The sequence below is a fragment of the Corylus avellana genome, chromosome 9 (assembly GCF_965113065.1).
Source record: "Corylus avellana chromosome 9, dhCorAvel1.hap1.2, whole genome shotgun sequence".
Taxonomy (NCBI): Eukaryota; Viridiplantae; Streptophyta; class Magnoliopsida; order Fagales; family Betulaceae; genus Corylus; species Corylus avellana.
Genome location: NC_142498.1, coordinates 8607374 through 8634742, shown reverse-complemented (window position 1 = coordinate 8634742; position 27369 = coordinate 8607374). Strand labels below are relative to the sequence as shown.

At 36.1% G+C, this 27369-nt stretch overlaps 1 pseudogene; it reads right to left on the bottom strand.

The window, feature by feature from the left end:
- Positions 1–446: 446 nt before the first annotated feature.
- LOC132190876 (putative inactive purple acid phosphatase 27) lies at positions 447–27369 on the bottom strand (annotated as a pseudogene).

Here is a 27369-nt window from a genome sequence, read left to right as displayed (position 1 = left end):
ATATATATAATGTTGTGAATTCATTGGTTCACTTGTAGAATTGGGTTCTTTCATCTAGAGGTCTACAACTTTTGAGTATATATATCAATATATGACTTAATTTTAAATGAAAAAGTTGACTTTTCTGTCCCAACCAAGTTAATTTTGTATATACTCTTGAGGCTTTGGTTTGTGTCATGTGCCTGCGCACACAAGACACGAGTTAAGGTGTCATGCATTCTTAATTATTATCAAATAGCCTCATCACATAGGACTCAAGACCTACCCTAAATTAAAAGCTCACAATTAACATAATCAAAGAGTTGAGATTCCGCTTAACTCTTATCATTTCAATTCATTATATTTGCTCAAAACACATCAAAATTGATTACTTATTGTACAAATTAGATCTTTCCGTGATACTTTGCAGAAGGGGGGAGGTGCTCTCTCTCTCTCTCTCCTCTCCAACAATCTTTCATGAGGAAGCTTGAGATTTAATGATGCGGAAGCTGTCCTCAACTTTCTTTGTACCTGAATTTACCAACTGCCAAAGTGAAGGAAATGAGTGAGACAACATAAATGTGTAAGAGTAGATTCTAGCTAGAAGTGCATGCATATATATACTAACCTCTAAGTTGAACTCTTTCTTTGTTGCATGCCCTCTGAGATAACCAAACTGGGAAATCCTTGATTGACTCCAGCTTTCCACCTATTCCAATGTAAGAGATCAAAGTTCACTTATCAGACCTATGCATACATGCATGAGCAGGGGAGGGAACCATGGGCGCGTTTTCCCTCTTTCAGCTTAGCCCATTGTTCATACTTTGGTCTTCGAATGAGAAATTTTAGTTCCGTCCCTGCATGTATATATGCGTGCATAATATATATGGAGAGATAGGGAGTCTGGGATGAACTTACATGATCTGGGAACTTGTCCAAGGAAAAACCAGCCATACCAATAATTGCATGCACTGGGGCACTATAATTGTTGTGATCATATACATCTATCCCATTTACATCTTTTTAAGGAAAGGCCTTGCACTCTTTTCTGTAAACCGAGCAGGATCTCTCATAATTATGAACATGGCCAAAGAGAACCAGATCAACCTGATAAATAGCAACCAAAGAGAAGAACACAAGTTCATTTCAAAGAAATTTAGGAATATGGCTACTTAGGCCAAAAGGACTTACTTTGCTTTCCAAGAGTAATGGTTCTACTTCCTCAACAAATCTGTCATCCACATTAAGTAATCCTATTGCAGAAGAATACATGGGTCTATGCTTGCAATTTACCGATGTCTATTTTGAGCACATAGTTACAAGACAAGAGGTAGTTAATTTAATGTGAGAAACTACCATCTTATTTGCAATGTACAATTAACATTAAAAAGATCACAATATCCCTCAAACTACCTAGTCTTTTCACTTAGCATCAACATTAATTCGAAGAATAGTGTTAAAATATGTAAGATTCACTTACCCTGTGAAAACTAACCAAGGAGTTTTTGATCGATTGATGGAAGCCATGTCATTTTTCATCCACTCATACTGAAACATTTTGCATATATTTGAAAGAAGGTGATGTCAGATTAGGAGATAAACATGCATAAAGGACATAAAGCATTTGATTAATCAAACCTGCTCATATTTTTGTGTCCAATTATGCTGAGTTGAAATCACTATGAAGTGAACACTTCCTTGTTCTATGGAATACCATGGCTTATCCTTTCCTGAGGTTGGCATGGGAAAGTATGTTTCATAAGGAATTCCACATTCTCCTCCTGAATCAGTTAATGAATATATTGATCCCGAATCTTCATAATCTCTTAAAAAGAAAAGAAAAAAATATATATAGTGCTGATATAGAAGCAAATCAGAGCAGAGGTTATAAGTTTAAACCCTGTCTCCGTTATTCACCTCTTATTTCAGTTAAATATTTTATGTATTAAACCCCACCTATTAAAGATCGAGGAGTTTAACTCATACATATGGGAGAGTATTATAATATAATTTAAATTGATAAATCAATCAAATTCTGTAATATATTCTAACAAAAATGACTTAAAAAAAAAAAAAAAAAACTATACTTATTAAAGCATGCAGATGAGAAAGGTACCTCTCATGGTTTCCAATTGCAGTCATATAAGAAACTCGTAATGCTACAGGGCTTATTTGTTGAAGGAAAAAATCACATTCAACTAAAAAGCCAATGGCATAGCTTATATCTTCAATGTGGAAGATTGAGTCTACCTTGTTAGAATCTACTTCATCAACGATGGCATCAATCACTGAAAGGGACCCCGGCTATATATGTATCACAAAATTGAAAAAAAAAAAAAAAAAAAAAAAAAAAAAAAAAAACAGGGGTCAATATATTTGTGTTTCAAGAAGTAAAAGACTAAAATCACCATAATGCATTGTTATTAACATGTTATTAGTGCAAGATTTCTTCATTTTGGATGGTACTAGACTTTGTTCATTCATTGGGATTTGCATAAACCAAAAGACCTTGAAAATTTTGTGAAAACAAATTAAATTTTGGGTCTTACTATATTTGCAGCAGCAAATGTATCCTATCCTTGCCTGAATAAAGTGCTCGGCAGAAGCATCACGAGGAGCCTTTCCCATATCCCCATATGCTATGAACTTGAGCTCATCTGATCCTCCTGCAGGTGGAGTTCGAAATTGGATTTGTTAACTCCAACCAGCTGAGTCACTACAGTAAGTACGTGTTAGAATATTAATAAAAGGGTTAAATACTTAATATCCCCTAGAGTTTGATAACTTTATTTTTTTTCCCTTGGGGTTTGGTTTTTATCACAGGAAGTCTCTGTGGTTTTGATAAATAACCAAGTTAGTCCTCTGTCAATTGACCGTTAATTGACCTAACAGAATTCCACGTGGACCAATCAGATATTGACATGTGGCACCTACTTAATTGTTTTTTTTTTAAAAAAAAAAAAAAGGAAAAAAAATTGGGGGTGTCTCCTTGGCCATTTGAGCCACCCCCATCCGGCCAGATGGGGGTGGCCTGGCCACCCCCATGGCCAAAGGGGGTGGCCAAAACCATCCCCAATGGGTGCTGGGGGTGGCTCGGCCACCCCCATGGAGCCTAGGGGGTGGCCGAAACCACCCCCGTGGCCGAGCCACTCTCAAATGGCCAAGAGCCACCCCCAATTTTTTTTCCTTTTTTTTTAATTTTAAAAAAAAATTAAGTATGTGCCACGTGTCAATATCTGATTGGTCCATGTGGAATTCTATTAGGTCAACTAACGGTCAACTGACGGAGGACTAACTTGGTCATTTATCAAAACCACAAGGACCTCCTGTGATAAAAACCAAACCCCAAGGGGGAAAAAATAAAGTTATCAAACCCAAGGAGGTATTTAGTATTTAACCCTTAATAAAATGATTAAATTTGGGAACCTTCCATATCTGTAGTTCGTGAAAAGAAGGTTGCTAAAACCTTCCATATCTGTAGGAGAAGTTGCTTGAAGGTTCAAGTCCTGTCATTATTGCAGAATGAATGTATCCTGGGTCATGCCACCCAAAATCCTTTGCTGGACTTTGAAAACTACTTGAATTTGTCAATTTCAGAACATAGGGGCAAAATCTAAGTAGAAGATAATTAAGAGGAAGGAAAAGGGTATATATATATATATGATGGTGACAGCCATATGTAATTGCCCTCTTTTATATATGATATTCACCAAAAAATGAGAAAATTTACTTTAGGCTCCTGAGTTACTATCATATTAGCATTTATGCCTCTAAACTTATAACGTCAAAGGAATTTTGAAGAGAAAAGTACAAAAGTATCTAATTTGACATTGACACGTAATATATATATATATTACGTGTCAATGTCAAATTAGATACTTATGTTTGGAATCGAAGGAGCAAAGAAAAGTAGTATGTTGAGGAACTCACTACACGTGTTATCTTGTGTAAATGTAGTAAGTTGTGATGTCAGTGTTTTTCCATCTCCATATTGTACTTGTTGAGGTTCCTTAGCTCCACCAACCCATGTTAATCTCATCTGCATCTCATGTCATGTTCAAGAGTTCAAATTAGAGTAATGCATGGTTGCTTTGCATGGTTTCTTAGTATGGGTTAAAGTAAACCAGCCCCATGATGCTTATAATTAATATCAGCAGCAACAGATGCACCTTCGACAATTTGTTAATTTCTAATCTGACAATTTGTTATTTTGTTAAACAAGCTGCTTCTTATGGCTCAAACTCAAGTCGCCAAGCCTCATTATCTATTCCAGGAGGCAATATATATATATATATATATGGCCTTATTGCAAGATATCACTCTTAAGCCGTTTGAGCATTTACACCCTGCTAGCGAAAAGTTATTTGGGCTAGCCGGGATGTAATTTGGGTGAAGTATAACCCAGATCTGGCAAGCTAATATAATTTAACTCCAAATTTGGTGAGATGCTACAATACTCACTAAAGTTGATGAGCACTATTCACTTACCAATGACGAAAAAAAAAAAAAGTTTGTCATTGTCTCTCTTCTTGATAAAGAAACAATAAAGAAATTCTTGAGAAAAAAATATTTAAGTAGAATAGTAAGAGTGGATAGCTAAAATAGAAAGTGACATGTAAGTGCTTTGAAAAAGTGGATAGTTAAATTTTGTATTTTTTAGCTAAAATGAAAAGAAAATTTGCTAAAAAGATGTGAATGCTCATTGCAAGATAATCACTTTCAAGCTTCGTAATCTACCACATGACTTAGAAAATACAATCAATGTGGACCGTGTCTCAAAAATGTAGTTTTTGGCCGTCCCTTTCTTGGACTACGGGCCAAGAGACTATTGGTCCAAATCATTTATTTGACAAATTTTCAAATGTTCGATTCTATTTTACACTATAATGTTTGTACTAGATGTTGAGGTGCGCATTGGCCCCTCTTTTTATAGGATAAAAATTCCCATCAATTTTACTAATTCAAGAAGCAAATTACTGGAGACCCAAATCCTGTTTTATATTACCTTTCCTTTTATGAATGCAATCTTAATGAGTAATTAAGGATGGTGACTCACCGCGGTTCCAGTTGAATCTACACTTCAGATATGTCCATATAAAGGCTTGATTGGATTAGCAAAATTGATGGGAGGTGATCTTGCCAAAACGCAAGGCGTTTCAAATCCGCCGCCGAAGAAGACAAATTCGATGTCGGTTCTGTTGTTAATGACATGAAATGTTAACATTCCTCTGCAGCTGGTCACTATACCTTTACCCCTCCTATATTTCTTTCGATGCTTATTCTTGCAACTCAGATAGCCTGGATCTTTACTCATGTACATTGCCCGCAAATTTTAAATAAATACAAAATTATTAAGATTCAATATATATATAAGGACTTCTATATTATTAATTCATATTCTTTATAAGGAAACATAGAACATGCGGAATATCAAATTGTGTTTAAATGATTCATCTAATTATTATTTATCTCAAAAACTTAAACTCATATAAGATGGTGAATTTAATTTTTTATTGGCTGACGTGTTATATCAGATTGTACGAATGAATTTATAATAAAATCTGTAATACCCGCAGCAACTTTGTTGCATCACAAACTAGGAATTCAGGAAACTATATGATCATCATAAGAAGTTAAACAAAGAAATGGACAAAATTAGACTCTAGAAATGAATTTTGCCGGTGGACACAAGGCAAAAACCTTGGAAGCCACCCTCACTACAAGAAATTAGGTCTTTAGGGGCGACTTTGAGTCGCCCCTAAAGGTCCTAAAGTGGACGCTGTTGGCAACAGCGTCCACTTTTCGACCCTAAAGGTGTCAACACTAATAGTCCGACCCTAATGATCAAATGTCTGATTATCAGGGTCCACTTAAAAGTCGATCCTAATGATCACTTTTAGCGTCCACTTTATCGCCCCTAAAAGTCGCAATGTTTGGACTCTAAAGATGATGTAAATGGAAGCGAAAGTCGACCTTCATAGTCAAGCATTAGCGTCCACTTTTAGTTAACCATTAGGGTTCACTTTTGTGGACCCTAATGGCCCTTAAAAAAAATAATAAATAACTATTAGCGTCCAAATCAAAGTGGACGCTGATAGTTAACCATTAGCGTCCACTTTTGTGGATGCTAATGGTCCTAAAAAATTAAAAAAAAAAAACTAACTATCAGCGTCCACTTAGAGTCGACCCTAATGATGACTTTTAGCGTCCACTTTATCGACCCTAAAAGACGCATGTTTTGACTCTAAAGATGATGTACATAAAAGAATTAGTCGACGCTAATAGTCAACCATTAGCGTCCACTTTTGTGGACGCTAATGGTCCAAAAAATATTTAAAAAAAATTGACTATCAGCGTCCACTTCAAAAGTGAACCCTAATAGTTGACCATTAGGGTCCACATTTGTGGACCCTAATGGTCCTAAAAAATCAAAAAAAAAAAAAACAACTGCGATCGATCGCACACAAGTGTGCGATCGATCGCAACATCAGTAGGTTTTCAAAATTTGGCGATCGATCGCACTTGGAGTATGATCGATCACAGCATCAGTAGGTTTTCAAAATTTGGCAATCGATCGCACTTGGAGTCCGATCAATCGCAACATCAGTAGGTTTTCAAAAATTTGCGATCGATCGCACTTGGAGTGCGATCGATCGCAGCATCAGTAGGTTTTCGAAATTTTGCGATCGATCGCACTTGGAGTGCGATCGATCACAGCATCAGTAGGTTTTCTAATGATTTCCAGTTCAAGTGAAGAACAATTCACACAAATAACATCAAAAGTCAACTGACTAGTCTTAGCAAAAAGAGTCACTAATAGAGTAAGATCTTGAAGGCTTAAATATAGCATATTTGTAACTCTGACAAATGACAACTAAAAGGCCAAACTGCAGTCCATTCTTATCCATGCAAAACATATCAACTGATGTTAAAAATTAGACTTTCAGTCAGCTCATTATTTATCAACCCACTTAACTTGTCTCAAGTGTCATGGAGAGATGAAGACCACATGAAATTAGTCAAAATACAACCACCAACCTCTTGTTGAATGTGGACACCGAAATCTCCAAATACAATGTTCCCAGACGCATCTTTAGCATTAGTTTTCTGAAGAAAATTCTGCATCAAAAAACAACGACATACTGAATTTTACTCTTCATCTTGGGGAAAAATATAATGAAGTAGTTATAAGATCTATGCAATGCAATGAAATGAACACAGGCGGTTTTTCATAGTATTTCATGAAGCCAAAAAAGAACTGCACAATTTAAATCACCTGATCAATTAATAGTATTCAACCCACAAGCGAAAATATGAATTCCTTACGTAACTCACCTGCCGTGCTCCCTCTGCGACACAAATAACAGCCGAACCCTTTGTCTCAATCAGGTATTTCAGATGACTCAAAACACCATGAGGCCCGTGCAAATTAAAAGATACCTTAGATGTGCATATCAGTAGAATCAGTAACAGCTCACAAAGATAACTATCCAATTAATTGCTAGTAGTAAGTACATCAGGAATCAAACATATGTCAATTTGTCCACTAGCTAGGGATGCATGCATAGCTATATATCTACTGCTACGGCCCATCAATTTCACAATGTCAACACCATGATAAGCAGTGTGTGCCTAATAACAAGATTGAGGCAAAAAAAAAAAAAAAAGTTCACTATAAAGAAACCAACACTGAAAGAATTCAGCAGGAAAACTTATCCGGAGAAATATAACTCCATGCATGGGCAAATAAAATGCACGTAGAGTACCTCTATAAGAAACATTGCATTTATGTTTAAGTACACAACAACATTGTTTGATGAATCAATTAATGTATGAAATAATCAAACTAATCTAAATGCCCACAAGAAACATAACTCAAAATGACTAACCTCATCAAAATCATAAAAAATATGTGAGAACTGCCCCATTAACCAAACCTGCCAAGGGAGAAAACTATTAAATATATGTTTTACAATCCATGGGCAGCAAAATTCCAGAACCCAAAATAAAGTACTTATCTACATCCTCTTCCTTGCCAATTCATCCTCATAAGCAATTTGAGTAATCTACCACAATGGACCAATATATAATATCAAAGACAATGAAAATGAAACCCAAAATGATAGAGAAAGAGATACTAAAAATGTGTTTCTTCATGAAATATATTAAAGCGAGAACCTGCTTGGGTGGTTTAACTTTCTTGTACTCTTGTCATCCTGCATACACTTAAAAATAAAATTTAGAAAGATATTATTACTCCCTTACATTGTTTACTCAAAGTTCTTTAACCTTGATAACCATGTCAAGGGAGATTTACTAACTCAAAAGTTGTTGAACCAAAAATTTTGCGAATATCTAAATATAATATAAACCAAATAAAAAGTACCAACAAATATACATTACCAAACAGATCACGATCAACAAATAGTCAAATACACATTAGCAAATAGAAAGTACCAACAACTATCCAAATACATAGTATCAAAAAATATATCACAAATAGATGCTATCAAAGACTACATCCTAAATAAAGTTATTCCAAAGCTCCCTCAATTGTTGGCTTCACTTGATGCACCTCCAAGCAAGCTCCCTCCAGACCTAAGAAGAATAAAATTTCATATAATGATCAATAAGCTTTTTAACGATTACTTAGTACGTGTGTTTTTGTAAAATTAATACATAGGTAGAGTTTCACTAACCCTCCAATACGTGACATTAAGAACTCAACAGTGGCTTTCAATTTGTTCGTTTCCTCAACGTTGGCTTGCAAATTCTCCCTGTACTGATGAAGTTCGATTCTCGTCTGTTGAAGCTCGCTTTGAGTATCTTCTTGTCTTTTCCTACACTCATCGTGGTTGTCGAAGTGGGTGAACGCTTGAGATGAAGTTCTTAAAGGGGTAGGAATAAGACCGCATCCCATTCCTCTAACGTGCCCAGCTCGTCGGCCCCCTAGTACTTATGTGACTATTTCTTGCATTCGGTCATCCACACTTGTTCCCTCCACATTGCCTTCCTCTAAGGCCTCACTGGTTGTTAATTCTTGCATTTGAAGCTGCACAAGTCATAGTTGGCCTTAGTTTAATATATACTTCATACAAGTTTACTATTCATGTTCTTCACTAATCAACTTAATGATCGGAGCATAAACAGTTACTTACATATAGACTTTTGCATTTGTCGTTCACAAACTGTTTATCCTTTTTTCTTGTATGGGTAGCCTCATATAGTTCAACAGGATTAGGCTTCACTTTTGTTTCTTGTTCCTACACATAATACATATAATCAAAGTTTACACTAAATAACGTTACTTTCATTAAATTATGGTACGAGATACTTACCTTTTTGTAAATGACGTTGACAAATGAACAAGTCCCAGCTGTGTGCTTTGTTTCCAATTTGCTTCTATTTTTTATATTTCGTTCAGACTTTTTCTATGAAATTTGGAAAAAAAAAACACAATTATTCATAAAATGTGTTCAAGTGCATGCAAATTATATCAATTTGAATATTCTAATCAGTATAATAATATATATTTACCTTCCATTTACCGTCATCAAATGAGTCACATATTAGGTTCCATTGTTGAGGACCATACCCTGCTGGCACGTTTTCCCTCCCTATTGCCTTAGCCTTGGCAATCCCCTCATCATCGTCTTTATCAATGCCGTCAAAATATTTCTTGTAATGATCCCTATACAAGTTCGAACGAAGCCCAGCATATGCACGACCCAATTTATGTTCAACAGCTTTGATGTGCTCGTATCGTTCCATATTCAGTGCGAAGTTTGACTGATACATAATAGATAAGAAAACAATGGTAAAAAATCTGTCACATTAATTTTCCATACGAAACATATTATTAAACATTACATTGATATTCATACCTAAACATAAAATAACAACTTGCTCTTTTCTTCAGCTGGGACCTTTTTCCATTCACCGTGATGGAGTTCGCACATGTTACGAATAATCTCCCCAATCTTGCTTGCAAACCATGATGCATTCTCGCCTACAGGTGCCCGGTGTCTATTTGGGATGTTTAGCACTAAGGGACCATTCTTAAGTACGTGGTCACTCAACTTCTTACACTTGGCCTTACCCCTTACACTTCTGACAGACGTGGTAGCTGTTACGCAAAACATGGTAACATAGTAAGTTATATTTGGAAAAGTATATTGTCAAATGTCTATAACAAACCAAAATAATACAAAAATAACAGTTCATAAACATAAAATTCATGAACTTACAAGATGCAGTAGGGGCGGTTCCCTATGAATCCAATCCTGCCACTGAGTGAATAGGATTATTAGACTCATGCGAAGGATGCCCATCCACTAACTCGAGGAGGAGGGAGGGCAAGGGCGACACTTGCATATCTGTATCACCAAACCCAGAATTGAGAGTCGGACTCTCATGCTCGTCAATAAGGCCTCGACCTTGACCTTGGCCTCGGCCTCGGCCTCGTGCTGCTGGAACACGTTTGCGTCATGTTGTTGTCATTGTTATGATCAATCTGCTAACAAGTCAAAAACCACAAAATTATATTAGTCAATTTATAACCATATAGCATGTTCAATATTTTTTACAAACATACAATAATCATGCTGGTAAAAAAAAAAAAAAAACCACAATATATATATATATATATATATATATATATATATATATATATATATAGAGAGAGAGAGAGAGAGAGAGAGAGAGAGCATCAACTTCATTAAATATGCTAATACACTTTGTACTTACACCAAATGTGAGCTTATGTGTTCAACACATTTCATCATCAGATTCATATTCAGAATTTGTATCACTGTTACTTGAAGGTGATTGTTCGTGTTCAGAGTCCTCTTCGTGTTCAGAGTCTATATTGTTGTCGCTACATAACTCCTCTTCCTCATCAAAGTTTGTATCATGGTCCTCGTCCGGCAAGTTATCGTTGGCAAACATGCATGCATCAAGTTGAATATATAATTCGTCAATTGCTATTGTTGCATCATCTCTACGTAATTGAGTGGAGGCTTCAACATTTGCTTCATCAACAAAGACCATATTACCCCCAACACATTCACCTTCTTGGTATACGTCATCACTAAGTCTTTGGTCATCTTCTGTATTATCTCCCTTTTGTACTGTTGGAATATCATAGATGTCTCTATTGATCCACTTCTGCACCACTTTCCAATTACCACCCAATTTGGGATCATCCAAGTAAAACACTTGCGAAGCTTGACATGCTAAGATGAACGGGTCAGATTCACACCATTTACGAGAAGTATTCACAATCGTGAAGCCTTGGTCCATTCGTACTCCTGTTGCACTCTCAGTGTCCCACCAATCGCACTCAAACAAGTACACGAGATTTTGGCCAGGGTAACGTAACTCTAGAATATTTTTTAACTCACCATAATACTCTGTTATTGAAGTTTCGTCCTCACCTGAAACAGAAACACCACTGTTCTGGGTAGTACGAGTTTCTGCACATTCTTTCGTGTGATACCTAACCCCATTCACGATGCAACCTCTATACGATCTAACATGACAATCAAGCCCACATGCAAGATCATATAATTGTTTTGAGTCATTGTCTGCAGTACGCCCACTATTGTATAAACGTTTATGGAACCAACGTTCAAAGTTAGCCTCATGCTTTTTATCAATGTCACGGCCGCCTTCTCTTTTGATCATATTATAATGTTCACTGCATGAAAAATAAATGTATTGGTCAATGATCATCAACCCTACAATTATAACATGTCGTAACAAGTAAAACACAAAGGCCATTACTAAACTTACTCCAAATATGAGGCCGTTTCGTTACAGTTGTAAGCACATACCATCGTGCCCTAGCAAAATCATTAGCATCCAGTGTTACTAATTTAGATGCTCCTAACGGCCGAACTCGTTGGGAGAACACATCCAAGCGCTGGCTCATTTCTACAACATCAACGTCAACATTTCTCCGTTCACGGTTCCATCTTGTCTCAATCCCCCGAAGATACCTGGAACAGAAGGTCAAGCTCTCCTCAGCTAGGTAACACTTGACAATAGACCCCTCTGGACGCGCTTTGTTACGCGTCCACTTCTTATATCTTCCAAGTTCTCTTTCTAACGGATACATCCAACGGTTTTGTACGGGACCAGCAAGCTCGGCCTCCCGAGGTAAATGAAGTGCTAGATGGATCATAACATCAAAAAAAGTTGGCGGAAATATTTTTTCCATTTTGCATAAAATTATTACAATGTCGACTTTCATTTGTTTTAGGATATCAACTTTCTACGTCCGTGCACATAACTGCGTAAAAAATGTACTGAACTCGGTCAATGTTGTTCGTATTTCCGACGTAAAGAAATTTCGAGTTGCAACAGGAAGCAAGCGCTGTAAGAAGACATGACAATCGTGGCTTTTCATACCCGAAATTTTACCAGGAAGCTTGTTCACACATCGACCAATGTTAGATGCATACCCGTCAGGAAATTTAACACCTTTCAACCACTCACATAAACTCTTCTTCTCATCTCTTGTCAAGGTGTACTTCGCAAGTGGCATCCTATAAGTTTCACCATTTGGCTGCACATGCAATTCTTTACGTATACCCATCAACTGTAAATCTCTTCGTGCCTTGATTGTGTCCTTGGTCTTCCCATCGATATTCATCAACGTACCTAAGATACTTTCACATATGTTCTTCTCAATATGCATTACATCTAAATTATAACGTAGTTTCAAGCTTGACCAGTAAGGCAACTCAAAGAAATACTTCTCTTCTTCCAATTCAACACAACATCTGTGTACTTTCTGTTTCTCCCGCTTGTTTTTTCAAATTGCAAACCCTCAGCATCTCTTAGCTGTTTCAACAATTGACTTCCAGACAATTCTTCAGGTTGCAATCTATGCTCCTCTGTACCATCGAACAAATCTCCTCTTTTGCGCCATGGATGCTCTTGAGGAAGCCACCAACGATGACACATGAAGCACACCTTATGCCCATACTTCAAATACCTGAACAATGTATCCTTATTACATACTGGACATGCAAGCTTTCCAATTGTAGACCACCCAGATAATTTTCCATATGCGGAAAAATCATTTATAGTCCATAGTAATGTCGCATGCAATTGAAATGTCTCTTTCTTTGATGCATCGTACACGCGTATGCCTTCATTCCATAAATCTTTCAAGTCATCAACTAATGGCAGCAAATATACATCAATATTCTTTCCAGGATCTGAAGGCCCTGGGATAATAAGGTGCAACATCAAATTTGGACTCTTCATACACATCCACGGAGGGAGATTGTACACCGTTAACATTACTGCCCATATGCTATATGTTGTACTCATATTACCATATGGGTTGAAACCATCACTTGCTAAACCAAGCCGCACGTTGCGGGAATCACTTGCAAACCACTCATGTCTTTTATCAAACTCTTTCCATACAATAGAATCGGCGGGGTGTCTGAGAGTATTGCCATCATCTTCTCGACCTTCTTTGTGCCACAGCATTTCCTTGGCCATTTCTTTTGTCATAAACAACCGTTGTAACCTCGATTTTATTGGGAAATACCGTAAGACCTTTTGAGGAATATTACTTTTTCTGCCTTTGCCATCAATCCATCTTGAATTGTTGCACTTTGGGCATACCACTTTGTCTGCATGTTCTTTCCAAAAAAGCACACAACCATTCTTGCATGCGTGTATCTTATCGTAACCGAATCCCAAATGTCGCCTAAACTGTATTGCTTTTCTATACGAGCGTGGCAATGTCTCTCCATCTGGGAGAGCCATCTTTATCAAATCAATCATCATATCAAACGCCTTGTTACTCATGTTGCAGAACGCATTTATATGAAGCATCTTCAGTATAAAAGCAATTTGTGTAAATTTCTTGCAGCCTGGATAAAGTTCTCGTAAACCATCTTCCCAAAATTGGTAGAAGGAGCTTGTTTGTTCGTGATTATCAGTTGTAGGGCCCTGTGAAGTAGAGGATTCTCCGATGTTAGCATCAACCTCCTCCATCATTTCACTTGTATGTGTGTGCATGTTTGTAGAAGTGTTTTCCCTAAAATGATCTTCTTCCCCGTGAAATATCCATCTAGTGTACGTTGGAGTAAATCCATTCATATACAAATGACCCTTCACCTCGCTAATATGAGAATAATATCGATTTGCACAATCACGGCATGGACACTTTGTCATATCACGTGAATCAACTGATTTAACTGCCATTCCCATGAATTCTTCCACACCTTTTTGAAATCGCTCTGAACATCGAGTACTTTCCCGCATCCAACTCCTATCCATATTGATGTCCCTATTAGAGGTTATTCGTTACGTACATGTACGCACACAAGGGAATTAGAAGATCAGATTCTTAAGAATTAATAGAATTAAATGGGAGGTCTGTTCTCAAATATTAAGGGAGGGAACGTTTAAAAGGAGCATGGGTAATGAGAGAATTCTAGAAGTGGGTTACTAGTTTAGAACAAATATACACGAAATGATGCTAGCTCAATGCGATGTTACCTAACAAAATATTCTAGAAGTGGGTTACTAGTTTAGAACAAATTTCTATTTGTAATTTATTTAGTAGTTTAGCTCAATGACAGTTTTACATTTTTTTAGTATTGTTGTTAGGTTTGATATTTATTATAGAATGTTGTCTTGTTTCAAGTTTACTGTGCTGCTTCCTTATTGAACTTAAATAGGAAAGACAATACAATCATAATCCATACCAACTTTGATAACAGAAGTAGATGTGAAGTAGAAAATTAATAACATAATCCTAATATAAGAATAAGACTTAATACTAATCTAAAAGTAATAAGAGAAGAAGCAAGGTTTAATACAACCACAAGAGAAGAAGATAGGTTTAATGGAACCGCAAAAGTATATGTGTTTATATATGTTAAAGCTTGTCCTTAAGGGATCGAGCGCAGGGCACGTGCGATCGATCTCAGGATCGATCGCAGTACCAGAAGCTCAAGGTGAGAATCAGAGCAAACTGCGATCGATCCTGCGATCGATCGCAGGATCAGAAGCTCAATGTGAGAATCAGAGCAAACTGCGATCCATCGCAGGATCAAAAGCTCAAACTGAGAATCAGAGTACTCTGCGATCGATCGCAAGCCTGATGCGATCAATCGCAGGCCTGATGCGATCGATCGCAGATAGGTGTTCAATGCCATAAAAAACATAAGGAAAAAACTTCATTATAGCCTGTATTTCCCACTTGTGATGATCTAGATTTCCAGCTTTTAACAATGCTTTCAATCTCTCATCACTTGGAAGTTTGAAAGCTCAAGATGAGTCAAGGCCAACGCTTATTTCTTTCTCTTTCTTTGCTAAATTATCAAGATGAGGGATAAGGAAAATACAAGGCTTTCTATCATATCAAGGAACCATATATATATAGCTAGCTACAATCACTATAGATTTGATGCTTGGATTTGAAGCTTTGTGCTTTTCTGCACAAAATGTCAAATATCCAAACTCCAACCAAAATGATGGAGATTAAGGACCTTAAAATGGACAACTATAAAACGATGCACATCATTTGACAAAATTACCCTAGACAACTACATAATATCTTCACAATTTTTTTTTTTTTATAAATATTTGACCTTGGACCTTCTCATACAGAAGTCATTATGAGATTAAATTAATTGATTAAAAGGATTAAAGGATTGGATAATTTCACAATATATATATTTTAAGGATTCAAGCTCACTTATTCAAAGAGATCATGAACCTTACAATCATACACACTACTCTGCCTTTTTTTTTTTTTGGTCACAAATGAGTAATCCTAAATATCATATCGCTGGTTAGCTATTTGAATAGCAAATATGAAATAGAGACATCGGGGGGCAAGTGGGCAACCGAATGTCAAATGTGGCGCCCATATTTGGGCATGTCCAAAGCCTCTCCCTGTTGGAAAATTACTTAAGAGGGGCCTAACCATACCTCATCCTACCAAACTTCTCTTCTTCTTTTTTCTTTCTATCTACGACCTCATTCATAATCCAATGTTTGTTGTTAGGATCTAAATACATAGCAAGGCATTCATTCCACTCACTTTCATGGTGCTTTAGGTTATAGTATTTATACCAAGGATCATAGAAAATGGCCATTCCCAATTTCCCATAGTATGGTTCTCTTCATTCACACTAAAGATTCCAATATGTGCCAACAAGGCCCACAATGACAGAGATGCCGTGGGCAATAACTCAGTCATCAGATTATTAGGTAAATACATCCTCAGATTTACATACTATACCAGATTTACATACTATATCATTAACTAGTAAATCCAGACTAGTTAATGATTCACACACATATTCAAAGCAAAGATTAAAAAATAATACCACAAAATTGTGAATGTTAAAAATGAAGCGCCTTTTTTACAAGGTAAAATAAGATGAAATGAAGTGATTTGTGGATCGTGCAATTCTAAAAACCAAGAAAGCCATCAAGATGGTCTACAACATCATACTCATACGTTATATGTGGGAGCATCACCACTGATGCCTTTAATAAGAATTCTCACCTCAACATAGATTACAAGCAACTCGATTCAAAATCAACAAAAATAAATAATTCGATGAAGGAATGGCTAGATATAGACCAATAAAAAGTAAGCTTACATTTTCTCGGTATGATCTTTTGATAAACACATACATATGAGTTAAGATTTCACGTCTTTAATTGCCCAATAGCAGGTTATGTTATTGTTGTCTGCCTTTTTGTAATTTCGACTCTTTGCACTACCACTGTTATCTTGTTTAAGGTTGTTTTTTGTTTTTTCTGAGCCAAATTTAAGGTACTCGTTTGAGAACTTCAAAGTCTAAATTCGTATGAACTTGAGACAAATATCCATGTGAAAAAAATGGATATTTGAGCACCCTTTCACCTTTCTACCCCACTGACATAGTAACAAAATATCCTCAGTTTTTGAATGAAACCAATCAGTTCGATAGGGAAAAAACTAGAAATAGAAGAAGAGAGGAAGTACCCAAATACATAATTTCTTCAAATCACAATTCATGGATACTATTTGAGTGATTGAGAGGCATTTAAGGTTTGCAAGGGTTTAGGAGAAACTCATACCTGAGAGAGCTACAGGAGAGAATCCCAAGTGTCGTCGGAGTGAGAGCTTGCAGTGAGAGAGGTGCGCCGGAAACAGCTGCCGGAGAGAGAGAGAAACTTGCGTGGAGTGAGTGAGAGAGAGAGAGCTCGAGAGAGAGGGAGGGAGAGAGTGAGAGTGAGAGAGTGAGATCGAGTGAGAGACAGAGTGAGAGTGAGAGACGATTGGCAGGAGGTGTGGGATTTGGTGAAAATTTTGTTCCGAAAATTTAAGAACCCCCGCCAGTTTACCGCCATCTATATTGGTAAACTATTTTGTGCAGCTAAATATATATTTGGGGTATTTTATTTACAAAAAAAATAAAAGAGAAAAATATAAATAAAAACCCTCCAAACTACGAGCCGTTTGTAATATAGTCTTTCAATGTTCATAACGGACTAAAGTAGCCTGTCAAACTACCAAATTGTATCAAAAAGTCTACTTATTTTGTTATATTTCTATAATACCCCTATTCTTTTAACAAAGTAAAATCAAATGTACGGTTCTTTAGATATTTTAAAAAAATAAACAGTTTATTCCCTGAAGTCAAATTTTGTACCTTTAATTTTACTTTAATACGATATGAAGCAATTTGTGATTTAGGTAAGCTACAGTGATTAATTATTTATTATTTATTCCAAATAACATTTTCTTTTTTTGTTTTTATTCACCCATTGGTTTTCTTGTATTTTAAAAAAAATTGTTTCGTTTTTTTTTTCAATTATTTTATTATTTATTTGTTAAAATAATAGGGGTATTCTAGGAATATTAAAAATAAGTGGCATTTTTATACAATTTGGTAGTTCGGGAGGCTACTTTAGTATCTTTTGAACATTTGAGGGTTATATTGCAAGCGACTGGTACTTTTAGTGGCTTTTTTATATTTTTTCCAAACAAAAAATATACTTCCAATTTTTTAATTTTTATTTTTTTATTTTGTTATTCATTTTAAATTTGTCACTTATAATATGTTTTTATTATTATAATATTAACTAAAAATTTTCGTTTAATAAATTTTTATGATAAAGATCATTAAGTTGATATTTATCTTATAATTAATTATAAAATAATACAAAATCCAAAGAGAATATAAAATCAATATAACTAAGGCACTGAGATAATATAAAAAGCTAACAGTTGAATTGAATGTTCGATTGAATCTTCAATTGTATCCAGTTTGATTTATCAATTGATCATACCATAGTCAATCGAACTAATTCAGTACGATCGATCCGACATTTGATTCTATCACGATCAATCGAACTAATTCATTATGATCGATCAGATGTTTGATCGAACAATTGATCCTATCGCAATCAATCGAACTAATTCATTAGGATCGATCGGATGTTTGATCGATCATTTAATTCTATCACGATCAATCGAACTAAGTCATTATGATCGATCGGAAGTCTGAACGAACGATTGATCCTATCGCAATCAATCGAACTAATTCATTATGATCGATCGGATGTTTGATCGAACGATTGATCCTATCGCGATCAATCGAACTAATTCATTAGGATCGATCGGATGTTTGATCGATCATTTAATTATATCACGATCAATAGAACTAATTCATTATGATCGATGGGATGTTTGATCGAACGATTGATCCTATCACGATCAATCGAACTAATTCATTAGGATCGATAGGATGTTTGATCGATCATTTAATCATATCACGATCAATCGAACTAATTCATTATGATCGATCGGATGTTTGATCGAACGATTGATCGAACGATTGATCTTATCGCGATCAATCGAACTAATTCATTAGGATCGATCGGATGTTTGATCGATCATTTTATCATATCACGATCAATCGAACTAATTCATTATGATCGATCGTATGTTTGATCGAACGATTGATCCTATCGCGATCAATTGAACTAATTCATTAGGATCGATCGGATGTTTGATCGATCATTTAATCATATCACGATCAATCGAACTAATTCATTATGATCGATCGGATGTTTGATCGAACGATTGATCCTATCGCGATCAATTGAACTAATTCATTAGGATCGATTGGATGTTTGATCGATCATTTAATCATATCACGATCAATCGAACTAATTCATTATGATCGATCGGATGTTTGATCGAACGATTGATCCTATCGCGATCAATCGAACTAATATGTAATAGTATCGATTGGAATTGATTTTATTAGATGTAAGCTTGAACCTTCAATCATGTCAAGTTTTATAGATTGTATCCCGATCAATTTAAGTAATGCACTAATATAATATAAAATGCTTAGAGTTCAATTCAATGTTCGATCGAACATTTAATTTGTTTGAATTTTGTTCAATTATTTGATCTTATCATGATCAATCGAACGAATGCACTAGGTAGGACCAATTGGATGTCTGATCAAACATTCAATTTCAATTGTTTCAAGTTTGTTCGATCATTTGATCATATCATGATCGAAGTTGTTGTGCATTATGCAATAAAAATTAAAAAATAATAATAATAATTGCATAATATATATATATATAAGCCATTCTGTTATTGCGATCGATCGCAATAACAGAATCACCCCACGCACACCCTTCGCCGAATGCGATCGATCGCACCATGTGTGCAATCGATCGCACTCGGACAGCACACCACATGACCTATTTTAGGTCACTTTCCCCCCGCCCCCCACAACATTTTCTCCCCCTCCCCCTGCGCCGTACACCTCTCCAAGCACCCCACCCACGCACCTCCGGCACAACCACTCGTCCACCATTTTTAATCACCTCTACCACACAACCACCACACGGCTCTCTTCTCCGGCAACCATACCAGGTACTTTTCACCACCTCTACTTTACACCCCATTCCCCATTCCCATCAACACCCCAACCACGATCACTTTCGAATTTTTTTTTTCTCTCATATTTCTGCAATTGTGGGTGTTCATCCACCCACATTGCTTTGTTGTGGTTGGATTTTGCTGTTTTTGCAGGGGGTTTTGAGCGGAGTTGCGTTGTTTTGCAATTTTGCCTATTTCTAGTACACACCAGGTGTTCGACAAAAGTTCCCAATCAAGCTCATCATGCCAAGAACTCGAGCTTCGTCCTCCCGAGGGTCTGATACCAGAGCTATTTCTCCCCCACCCACTTTTGAGGAACGGGAGCTGCTATTTGAGACCACTTTCGTCATTCGCGAAGACTTTGAAAATCTTGAGGGGACTCAATGGGCCATCGCCGAGTTCAAGCGATGGGGGCTCAAGAAGCTTTTCAAGCCGGTCACCCCCACTGCTGACAGAAAATTGGTGATTGAGTTTTATGCCCACCTATCTCATGACTGCAGGAGGCTGGCTGTCCTCTCTTCGAAAGTACAAGGCAAAGCTATTGACGTAACACGGGCTGACATTGCTGCTGCCCTTCAATGCAATGATGAGCAACCTCCAGAAGCCACACAACTTGCTGACCAACCAGACAGCTTCTACGTGGCGGAAATTATTGAGGACATGTGCGAAGGGATATATGCTGATGCCCACCATAATGCCGCCAGCCGATCCAAGCTACCTCAACGGCTTTGGTTTGTGGACTCCGTATTACACAGTAATGCTTTTCCCTTGGGGCACAAAAGTCAGAGGCGGGATCAATTTCTTCAAGCACTCTACGCCTTCCATAAAGGTGCTTGGTACTCCATTCCCGACATAATTTGGAAGCAAATTTACAAATTTTGGAATGGGGTGCACGTTGGAGGAGCGGGGTCCACACATTCATGGGGGTTGCCTTTCCCATACTTAATCTCCTACATCCTCCGGAAGAAAGGCGTCAAGGGTACCGCAGCTGATGAACCAGTCACTACTACTCCCATATTTGGCATTCGCCAATGGAACAAGAGTCTCTCCCACATGCCCCAAGTAGCTCCAGCACCTGCAGCTGGTGCGGAAGAGTATGAGGCCGAGCCAATGGCCGAAGATGAACCTGTAGTTGATTCAGAGACAGCTGAGGAGCAGGCCCCGAGAATTGTTCGTGAAGCACGAAACCGCTCACTTAGTGAAGAAATAGCGGGCCTTCGGAGAGAGTTGGCTGGCCAAAGAAAGGAGGCTCGGAAAAATAACGAATTGATGGACAAACGCCTAGGCGCCTTAGAAGAATTGATGCAGTCCATTGTCAACCGGTTGCCACCACCATCTGCAAGAGCATCATCTTCTGGACAACAGTAAGCAGGGACTACCGTCTGGCTGAAGACATTAAACTTAGCGCTCATGGGAGGCACCCCATAGTTTACCATTTTTATTTTGTTTCGTATGTTTTAAGTTAATCTTTTTATTTGTCTTTAGTTTTGTTTCTTTTGACTTGCTTTTGTGTTTTCTTATGGGAATGACCCCGTATTTGCACATGGCCGGTTTTTGAATTGTAAGGTATCAATATATTTTCACTTAAAACTGAGATGAATTATTTTACAATTTAGATTTTATTTTGTTATATTTAACAGTGTAAAATCTTTCCATAAGGTATCAATATATTCATCATATAATATATATACACTATTAGATCTGTAAAATTTAATATGAATTATGAAATGGGAATTAACTCTTCAAATTAGCCCAAATGTAACTACTAACCAAATGACAAATATATACAAATTAAAATCTTTCTTTAGGAGGATGGAATTGACGGTGCATATTGTGTCACTTTATTTAAAAAATTTAAATAATGCAGTGATATATACACAATTTTAGTAGACGTTATTGGGCAGCAATAAAATATATATATTTGAGCCTTTCTGTTATTGCGATCGATCGCACTATGGGTACGATCGATCGCAGTAATCGAACATTGGATTTCAACATTCTGTTACTGCGATCGATTGCACCCAAGGTGCGATCGATCACAGTAATCGAATATTGGATTTCAACATTCTATTACTGCGATCGATCACACCCAAGGTGCGATCGATCGCAGTAACAGAATCACCACTCACATCCTTGGCCGAATGCGATCGATCGTACTCTTATTTTTTTTTTAATTTATCTACCTACTCTTTAGAGTCGAGTCGACCCTAATACTTAAGCATTAGGGTCGACTTTTAAAGTCGACCCTAATAATGCATCTTTAGCGTCCACTTTTAGTGGACGCTATTGGTCATCAATTTTAATTTTTAATTTTTTTTTTCATTTATCGACTTAATCTTTAGGAGTCGACCCTAATACTTAAGCATTAGGGTCGACTTTTAAAGTCGACCCTAATAATGGATCTTTAGCGTCCACTTTTAGTGGACGCTATTGGTCATCAATTTTAATTTTTAATTTTTTTTTTTCATTTATCGACTTAATCTTTAGGGTCGACTTTTAAAGTTGACCCTAATAATGCATCTTTAGCGTCCACTTTTAGTGGACGCTATTGGTCATCAATTTTAATTTTTAATTTTTTTTTTTCATTTATCGACTTAATCTTTAGGGTCGACTTTTGTCGACCCTAATACTTAAGCATTAGGGTCGACTTTTAAAGTCGACCCTAATAATGCATCTTTAGCGTCCACTTTTAGTGGACGCTATTGGTCATCAATTTTAATTTTTAATTTTTTTTTTCATTTATCGACCTTCTCTTTAGGGTCGACTTTTAAAGTCGACCCTAATAATGGATCTTTAGCGTCCACTTTTAGTGGACGCTATTGGTCATCAATTTTAATTTTTAATTTTTTTTTTCATTTATCGACTTAATCTTTAGGGTCGACTTTTGTCGACCCTAATACTTAAGTATTAGGGTCGACTTTTAAAGTTGACCCTAATAATGCATCTTTACCGTCCACTTTTAGTGGACGCTATTGGTCATCAATTTTAATTTTTAATTTTTTTTTCATTTATCGACTTAATCTTTAGGGTCGACTTTTGTCGACCCTAATACTTAAGCATTAGGGTCGACTTTTAAAGTCGACCCTAATAATGCATCTTTAGCGTCCACTTTTAGTGAACGCTATTGGTCATCAATTTTAATTTTTAATTTTTTTTTCATTTATCGACCTCCTCTTTAGGGTCGACTTTTTTCGACCCTAATACTTAAGCATTAGGGTCAACTTTTAAAGTCGACCCTATTGATCTTTTATTTGATTTTTTTTTTCTTTTTTTTTTTTTCCAGCTTTTAGCGTCCACAAAAGTGGACGCTATTGGTGTACTATCAGTCGACGCTAAAAGTTTTTTTTGGCCCCAAAAATTTTTCCCGCCCCTTTAATAATTCCCACGTGTATATTAGGGTCGACTTATTAGCGTCCACTGAAAAGTGGACGCTAATAGTCAAGCTTTCGACCCATTATTAGCGTCGACTTTTATGTGGACGCTAATACTTGACTATTAGGGGCGACTTTCGAAAGTCGCCCCTAATAGTTCAGTATTAGGGCCGACTACTAAGTCGCCCCTAATAAGTCGCCCCGCCCCTAATAGTTCAGTATTAGGGGCGACTACTAAGTCGCCCCTAATAAATCAGTTTCTTGTAGTGCCTTTTGTTCTTACGTGAACGTCATGACTTCTTGACGTGACTTAATTTGTCGGTTACTTTATAAACTTGGCCATCTTATCTAGTTTTTTTTTTCCGATGCTTCTATACCTCTACAAACTATAATATAACATATATTATTAAATTATAACGATTGACAGCAAAAGTAATAGTCATATTTACGCTATCATTTTAAAAAGAGTAATACTACAAATTACATTTTTATTTTACAACAGTTCTAACTAATTATTAAATTTCTTTTATAAATAATAAAAGAATGCAAGAGTTGATTGGGAGTACTATTATATCCGTATTTTGAGATAAAAATGTAGTTTATAACATTACTCTTCTTAAAAAATTAATAAGTTCCAACTGAAGCTTTCTAAAATTACTTATAAAGCCTAGTATCACCTAAATAAATAACCGATACTAGACTTAATACTCATGAATATTGAATACCGTTACAATCCACTCATGTAATATCAAACTAATATTATAGGATGTCTCACTCACTACAAAAAAAAATAACATTTTCTGACGTGGCTACAGTACATGTTTTGTTGCCAAATCAGAAATTTTCTGACGTGTGAATTTTAAAAGGTCAGAAAATTATTTTCTGACGTGTGAATAGTGGCACGTCAGAATTTTCTGACGTGTCTATTTTAACACGTTAGAAAATTCTGACGTGTTAAATATTGGAACGTCTGAAAAATGTTAGAAATTTTAAAAATTAAAAAATTAAATATTTTCTGACATGGCAACATTTACCACGTCAGAAAAATTCTAACGTGGGACACCGCCACATCAGAAAATTCTAACGTGGGACTGTACCATGTCAGAATTTTCTGACATGGTGCTCTGCCACGTCAGAATTTTTCTGACGTGGTGTTTCACCACGTCAGAACACTATATATATAAACAGATAATTATAGATATATATCGTACGTCAGATTTTTTTTTTTTTTTCAGAGTAGTTTCCTAACGTGCCATGCGTCGCACGTCAGGAATTCTTGACGTGCGACACATGGCACGTCAGGAATCCCCTCGATACCCGATATATATTAACATATCGTAAAAAAATGGGCGGGATTTTAAAATTTTTCCCTCTTCATTTTTCCCTCAACTTTTTCACTGTTCTTATTCTTTCCCTCTTCATTTATTTCCCTCACACTCTCTCTCTCCTCTCTCAATCTCCCTTCTCTGCACACTGGACGTACGGCAACTCCCTCTAGATCTAGAGGGAAAAAATGAAAGCAGCAGATCGAAGAAGAAAGCAGAAAAAGAAAAGGAGAAGAGAAGAAGAAAAAGAAAAAGAGAAGGAGAAGAGAAGCTGGCCAGCTTGGGTACGTTCAAAAAAAAAAAAAAAGAAGAAGAAGAAGAAGAGAAGATAAGAAGATTTTTGGGTTTTTGAAGATTTGTTGGGTTTGACATTTGGGTTTTTGATTTTTTAAAGATTTTTTCAGTTTGGGTTTGAGTTTTTGAAAATGGAGATCGAAAAGAAGAGAGAGAGAGAGAGTGAGAAAATGGAGAAAAGGGAGAGCTGGTCGGAGATAGAAAAGAAGAGAGAGAAAGAGAAAATTGAGAAAAGAAGAGAGGTGCAGAGAAATTCCTAAAATCAAAAACCCAAATGGTGCAGAGAAGAAGATTTTTGATTTTCGTTTCTCTGTACTAATTCCTAAAAAAAAATTTAATTGAAAAAAAAAATTTCCAGGAAAAATTAAAAATTTTTTTTCTAACGTGTTAAAATATAACACATCAGAAACTTTTCTGACGTGTTATATTTTAACACATTAGAAAATTTTCTAACATGTTAAATTTTAACACTTCAGAAAATTTTCTGACGTGCCAAAATTGACACATCAGAAAATTCTGATGTGCTAAACAGTAACATGTCAGAAAAAAAATTTCCTAACATCTATGCTTCTGACATTCAACACACGTCAGAAGCGCCACGTCAGAAAACTCCAATGAGGAAAAAATTGTTTTTTTGTAGTGACTAATCTCTACGCAAAATTAAAAGTACCAGTCAGCTGTGAAAATTAAAGCCTATTGATAAATGAGAAATGCTAGAAAATACTATTTTATCTAACTTTGTTGATATGGACACTGCCAATCAATTATTGTTAAAATAAATAAAAATAAAAATCAAGTACTAATTGAGAGTATTACATTAGGAAAGTGAAATAAAACTGTATGTGGCATATAGCATTAGTAATACAAGGTACTTTCTTTTTTATCTTGAGCGAGTTATTACCCCTCTCAATACAATTTCAAATTTTATACTCAAAATTTTTAGAATTTGGAGGAAAGTACTCTGAGTCATAAATTTCTCAAAATGATCCAAATTGAAGTAAATAAATTTCACCATTACTGAAAAATTACAACATTAGCTAGAGTATCATACCAAACTTGAGGGTCTACATGTTATAATTGTATAGATATTAGGTAAGGCATGCTATTGATGCTGCTTCATTTGTTTTAATTAAAGTATTTATTTTTATAAAAATTGCATCAATCTCGGAAATAAAAAATAACCATTGAAGAATACCATATAGCATTTGGTTGAATTTAAAATTAGGGAAAAATATAAAAAAGCCCCCCAAACTACCAGTTGTTTTCAATTTAGCCCCATAATGTTTCAAAAGTGATAAAGTAGGCCCCCAAACTACCAAACTATTGCATTTTGGCCACTCTGTTAATCATTGCATTTTGGCCACTCTGTTAATCAAAACCGTCAGTTTGGACGGAAACTAAAAAACTACGTCGTTTTGTTGGGGGGCTACTTTATCACTTTCTGAACATTAGGGAGCTAAAATGAAAACGGCTGGTAGTTTGGGGGGCTTTTTTATATTTTTCTCAATTTTTTTTTTCATAAAAGGGTATTGTAGTAACTTACCCATAACAAAACGACGTTGTTTTGCAGTTTCCGTCCAAACTGACGGTTTTGACTAACGTAGTGGCCAAAATGCAATAGTTTGGTAGTTTTGGAGGCTACTTTATCACTTTTGGAACATTATGAGACTAAATCGAAAACGGCTGATAGTTTGTGGAGCTTTTTTATATTTTTCCCTTAAAATTACTATTGTGTTTACCTTGACAAGATAATGGCAGAGTAAAGGAGGAATATTGGCAAAATCGCCAGTTTCTAAATAAAGAATCACATTGGGTGGACAACTTTCTACACTGCATGTTTAAGAAAAGAAAACCAAATAAGGCAGAAAAAAGATAATAATAAATAAAAACTCAGTTAGAGGAAAGTAAACTTTCTTTCTTTCTAATTCTTTTTTAAGTAATGCTATTTAATAGACTCGCCTATAATTGTTGTACATTCCAGTTACATAGCAATCTTACACGAGTCTACTAAATAACAATTTTTTTTTTTTTGAAATATAAATAAATAAATATCTCTTACTTAGAATGAGAAGGTGAAATCATGGCGACCCAGTCACCCTCTGAAGGATGCAAAACTCGGCTAACGGTAGCCTTGAGATATTCTTCATCTGCAAGGTTGGATTTCCGATTAACTTTGATTTTGATAGAAGTGTCTGTAACGTTAGAGCACTCCATCAATGTTCTTTTATTTAAGAGCCGAAAATCTGAGATTGCTGTGTGGTTTCTGTGCATGGCCATGGAGTTTATATGTGAAGAGTGCAACGACCATGACGAAGAAGGAGAAGAAGAACTGAGAAAGAAAGTGAGTAATATGATGAAGAGTCTGAAAACCCAACAGGAATTGCTGGGCTCCATGAGAAAACTGCAAGACAAGGTTATGAAAATTCTTTGGAATTTTCGAATTTGGTTAAAAAGGATTATG